This window comes from Lygodium microphyllum, chromosome 9 (genome assembly GCF_053477565.2).
Source record: "Lygodium microphyllum isolate KBCC chromosome 9, Lygodium_microphyllum_v1.1.10, whole genome shotgun sequence".
NCBI classification, from domain to species: Eukaryota; Viridiplantae; Streptophyta; class Polypodiopsida; order Schizaeales; family Lygodiaceae; genus Lygodium; species Lygodium microphyllum.
The window spans coordinates 35,738,197-35,744,362 of NC_141143.1; positions in this window are offsets into that span (position 1 = coordinate 35,738,197).

Sequence of the window (6,166 nt, forward strand, 5' to 3'; positions counted from 1 at the left end):
ATACTCTCATACTCCCTCTCCTTCATTCTCACTATCAAGGCACAAAGGTTGCAAGAAATTAAGAGAGTGAAGTTTGTACATAGATGAATAGCCTTTTCCATTAGTTTTTATCCTATTTAGACATAAAATTTAGGGTTAGGGTTTTTCCATGTCCTGTGGGCATCTTGTCCCTTTTTGTGGCCTTTTTACTAGTCATAGCTTCTATTATATATTTCTAGGCCTTAGGCATAATTACAATTTTTACTAACAAAAGCTATAACTTCAATGTGTGATTATTATAATTTACACAAGAGGGAGCCTAGCCCTCAATAGCATATTAGAATTAATTTTACAAAACAAAATTCTTCATTTCAAATATATGTAGGTCCTTTTCTCCTTGCGACTAACAATTTTTTTCTATTGGAGGTCAACCATGGTTCTATCCTGAGTTTCTAGATTGAAAACGTATTCATTAGATTCATGAGATGACGTCTCTCAACACTTGATTAAGCTATCCACAAATACTCTAAATTCAAATCCTCAATTTCACTTTTTCTAATTCATTTTCAATTAGCCCGTCTTTACTCTTTTCTTGATTTGGGAAATTCATTTCATCATTGGAAGTCTATTTAACTTTATTTTTGAATCAAACCCTCTTGGACTAACTAGCTCATCATTGGAAGTCTATTTCGTCAATGGAAATCTCATTATTTTAAGAGTCCAACCTTCCTTGACTAACTAGCTCTCACATAGTCACTCTCTTCTCCTCTCTAAACCATTGAGTTCACTCTCACAAGCATGAAAAAAACCAACAATGCCAAGATTGTACTAGAAACATCTCACTCTCTTTGTCTCTCATTGTAGTCGCAATCAAGAGTTAGAGATGGCCTCACAATTCACATGTGGTTTCCTCACTTCAACCACTTGATCTATGATTCTAGCCCACTCCAAACTTAGAGTGGCATTGCAAGAGGAGGATGAGGGATGATGATGATGATCAGATTAAAAGATGATGGAGCAAATGGAGTACCTCACCATTAGTCCACACACACACACACACACACACACACACACACTCTCTCTCTCTCTCTCTCTCTCTCTCTCTCTCTCTCTCTCTCTCTCTCTCTCTCTCTCTCTCTCTCTCTCTTTGTGTGTTCACTATATATATCTCCTCTATATCACCTGCATTCAATGACTATTTATAAATATATTTATCTATGAAATTTTGTTGAATAAAAAACAACAATTTTTTATTGAATCTATAAGCAACCCTTTATATGACACCTTCTGCATGTAAAAAATGTATTAAAATGGTATTTTTAGAACTCCTTAAAATTTAAACTCACGTGATAAATATATGTATTCATGAGTAACCTTTGAAATGGCCCTTTCTCTTTCAACACTTAGTGATGGGCATTTGTCTTAATTGACCATAGATTGACTTACCTAGAGTTCCACTAGGAGTTCTTACAATTTGCATTAGCTCTCACAAAATAACATACATTGGGGTGTTAGTTACATTGTGGCCTAAATAACTTACATTATGATGGTAGCTACATTATGACCTAAGTAATCATTTATTTAACTTGCATTGAGGTGTTAATTACATTGTGTTGTCCTAAGTGACTTAAATTGGGGCGCTAAGTTTATTCTAGACTAAAAAATCATTAATATTGGTACAAAATGGTATCCCAAAAAACTAAAATTTGGGTTCAATCATAGATCTTTTTCTTGTTGCTCTTTTCTTCTATTGTTGCCAAGAGTTAAATATTACACCCTCTAGATGAGTGTTAGTTTCCTTAGACTTTTAAAACAGAATTGGTGGTAAGAAAATGGTCGCATATGGTGCTAGTACTTAGACAAGGGTAAGTACTCATTAAAATTTACTTGGGGGTGGAGGGGTTTGCTACAAGCTTGGATGCCAAATTTGATTGTAATGACTTGTGGTACAAGGAAGGAGTGTGGCCATTGATACCAAAGGATAGATCTTTAGGTACTTGCAATTTGTGATACACTTTCTAGGGATGTGCCTACCTCTCTATTTAGCAAATGGTGATTGTGATAATGAAATCAAGAGTTGGGTTTACAAGCTTAGAGTATTATCTCATAGTTGAGGACCCAATTGATATGTTATTGAGTGTAGAATGCTATATTCTTGGTGATAGATCATTAGGCATGGTTGGGAAGGCATGCCCTTGATGTGCCTTGAGTTGGTGGAATGAAGAAAGGGCTAAGGTTCCACAAGTCCCCTGGTTGCAGTGTTGTGGTTGTTTCCCTCTCTTTTCTTCCCTTTCCTCTCTTTTTATTTGGGTTACTACTCAAGGAGAGGATGCAATGTCCTTTATAAGCATCCTCAAGGAGAGGATGCAACATCCTTTATAGGCAATGTAGTGGTTAGTTCTCTCTCTTTTCTTCCCTATTCTCTCTTTTTTATTTGGGCTACTTCTCAAGGAGAGGATGCAACATCATTTGTGGGCATACTCTACTTGGTAGATACTCCTGGACATTGTCATAAAGGATAACTGAGAATTCCAAAAAAAAGAGGTGGATGCACATGGAAAACCTATAATTTGGCATAACTTTAAGTATAGTTGTGTAGTGTGAAGGTAGTAGTACTACGTAGAGATGCAAACATACCATCTTTGCTCAATCAATCCCTATGTTCACACAAAAAGTTATTGTGAGAGAGCCCATCCTCATAAGGTGTGATTGGCTATTAGAGGAGCATCACTAGCAAGCATTGCAAATTGATGGAGCTCAGATATGTTGAAAAGATATGACATGTAAAGTGAATTTTTAAAATCAAATATCAAAATGTCGTGTGATATATCCTTTTATATATTCCGAAATATCAAAAGCACAATGTTATATGGTCTCTGTGGACAAAGTGCTAAGGTTCTAAAGTCCAATAATTTTTATGTACTTAAAATACTTTTTGAAAAGAAATATCAATACTGGAAGAGTCATGTGAGAGGTGGTTGGGGGAGTTGCAACTGATTACTTTCTCTTTACCATCCTTCTCTCATGTATCTTTCTCCCTCTCTTTTTGGGCACAACTCTTACTTCTTTCTTTATATGTGTGTTTCTTGTTTTATATATGGAAGAGGGAGATAGTGAAGATGAGGAGAGTGAGTATTTGTTGTGTGCCTTGTTTATGGAGGAAGAGAGAGATATGAATGAGGTTGAAAGCTAAGCTTTCCATATAGATTGGAACCTTCAATCTCAAGTCAAGAAGGAGAGAAGATCTTGGAATCATCTTCAATGTAAACGTTTTAGTGCTAGTTCTAGCAGTAGTCTATTCAGCATAGATTTTGCACATTGTCATCTAGTGTTGGTTGCACCAATGTTGAAAGCATTGGATTTCTCCCAAAGATCTCGACACTTTGCACAATGCAAGCCTATTTCCTAACGCTAATTTTCCTTCTAGTGTAGCTATAGTGCTCAAATATAGGCTCTCACCTTTCTTCTTCTTGCAGATTTGCTGGCCTCTACCCCATCAGATCATGATAAGTTGTTCTTGATGATGCTTCTAAGATTGTTCTCCTCTTTATGAACCCTTATTACTATCATATCTTTTCGCTATTAACATTTGTAACCCCTTCTTTATTAACCCATAAAAATAAACATAATTTTATAATCGAGGGGCCCTTGTTCACATGCTATGCTGGGAATACAAACAAGTAGCATCCTATACTTGGTCTAAGGCAAGATGGTGGGCATATTCACGATTGTTGTTGAAGAACATTCTTTTTGAAGACTATGTGATATTTATAGTGGGAGTTTGCAAGGTCCCTATCAAATGAACAATGTTCTATGCTTTATGTGGAAAATGAGGACAAAGTGCTAAGGCCCTAAAGTCCAATCATTTTTATATACTTAAAATAGTGTTTGAATAGAAATACCAATATAAGAAGAGTCGTGTGAGAGGTTATTAGGGGAGTTGCAACTAATTGCTCTCTCTTTGTCATCCTTCTCTCATGTATCTTTCTTCCTCTCTTTTTGGGCACAACTCTTGCTTCCTTCTTTCTATGTGTTTCTTGTTTCATATATGGAAGAGGGAGATGGTGAGGATGAGGAGAGTGAGTATCTCCGTTGAGCTTGGTTTATAGAGGAAGAGAGAGATAGGCTTGAGGTTGAAAGCTAAGCTTTCCACATAGACTTTGTGGGAGTAATCCTTAGCTTTCTTGCTTCTTTTGTGTCAGGGGAGAGTCATTCAAAGTGGTGAACAAATAGAGAAACTCCAATCTCAAGTCAAGAAGGAGACAAGATCTTGGAATCATCTTCAATGTAAACATCTTGGTACTAGTTTGGGCAGTGGTCTATTTAGTGTAGATTTTGCACATTATCATCCAGTGTTACTGATGCCAATGTTAAAAGTGTTGGATTTCTTCCAAATATCTTGACACCATGCACAACATGGGCCTATTTCCCAACATTGGGTTGCCTTCTAGTGCAACTCTGATGGTCAAATCTAGGCTCTTACCTTTGTTCTTCTTGTAGATTTGCTGGCCTCTGCCCATCAGAGCAAGTGGTTCTTGACGATGCTTTTGTCTTGCTTCTCCTCTTTATGAACCCTTACTATCTTATCTTTTAGCTATCAACCTTTGTAACCCCTTCTTTATTAACACATAAAAATAAACATTATTATATAAAAAACCCAATAGAGGGGCCCTTGTTCACATATGTTGGGCATGCAAACAAGTAGCATCCTATCTTGGTCTCACGTAGGATGGTGGGCATCTTCATGATCGTTGTTGAAGAACATTCTTTTTGAAGACAATGTGATGTTTATAGTGTGGGAGTTTACAAGGTCCCTATCAAATGCAAAATGTTATATGGTCTATGTGGACAATGAGGACAAGAGCTAAGGCTCTAAAGTCCAATAATTTTTATATTCTTCAATACATTTTGAAAAGAAATATCAATATTAGAAGAGTCATGTGAGAGGTGGTTGGGGGAGTGGCAACTAATTTCTCTCTCTTTATCTTCCTTCTCTCACGTATCTTTCTCCCTCTCTTTTTGGGCACAACTCTTGCTTCTTTCTCTCTGTGTGTCTCTTGTTTTATCTATGGAAGGGGGAGATATTGAAGATGAGGAGAGTGAGTATCCACTATGTGATTGGTTTATGGAGGAAGAGAGAGATATGCGTGAGGTTGAAGCTAAGCTTTCCGCATAGACTTTGTGGGAGTACTCCTCCGTTTTCTTGCTTCTTTTGGTGTCAATGGGAGGTTCATTCACAACTAATTACAAGTGGTAATAAATGAGGGGTCATGGATATTACTAAATACCCATCCAAAATTGTTGAATGAGGGAAAAAGGTCAATGGGCTGAAATATATACATATTATGAGCTCCATGGTCTCATATATTTGGAATATTAGAAAATTGTACCTTCCATGATCCATTTCACTATAGTTGCCACTATGTCTTCAAGAAAGGGATAGAATAGTGGTGGATGAGATTGCTCATCAAGGTATGAGTAGCAATAGGTAGGTTAAGCATGTTGATCTTATTCTAGAAAGGGATAGCACCATTTTGGTTACTCAACGTGTTGATCCTATTCTAGTCCCCTTGAGGCAATAAGTTTTGTGGGATACTTATAAATCCTATTAGCTGAGTTACTTCTGTATCATGTCCCTACCTATTTGAATGAGTAACTACAGTTATTGGGAGAGAGCCCTTTTGAACCTTGGGTCTTATGCCCTTGAAATCAAAGGTCACCATAATGTCAAATTAGTTTCTTTCCTACTAAATTCATAGGATCTTCTTAGGGATTCCTTGTTCTTCTTCTTTTGGATGTGGACCATTTATAGCTAGGTCCAATGTCTTTTGGGTGGAGGTTTTTCACACCTTCATCATTTTTTAATAGACCACTCACTCCTCTTGGGTAATTTTCTTGTTGTGATGGGAATCTTATATCTCCATTGCCTCTTTTTCATCATAGTTGAGGGGTTTTAGAATCTTTAATTCCATGATTGATGGTAATTCCATGGCCATTTTTTATCAGAGAGCTAAAGGTCTTCACTAGATAATGGGAAGGGGCTAGTCCATAGATCCATGCTTGTAAGATCATAGTCATTATATCCTACTACACAAAGGTGGGCTACAAGCCTCTCCTTGGAAAATTCATAAGTTATTATGTTAAATTCCCTCCCAAAATCTGCCTATTTCAAGGCAATAGTTGTGAA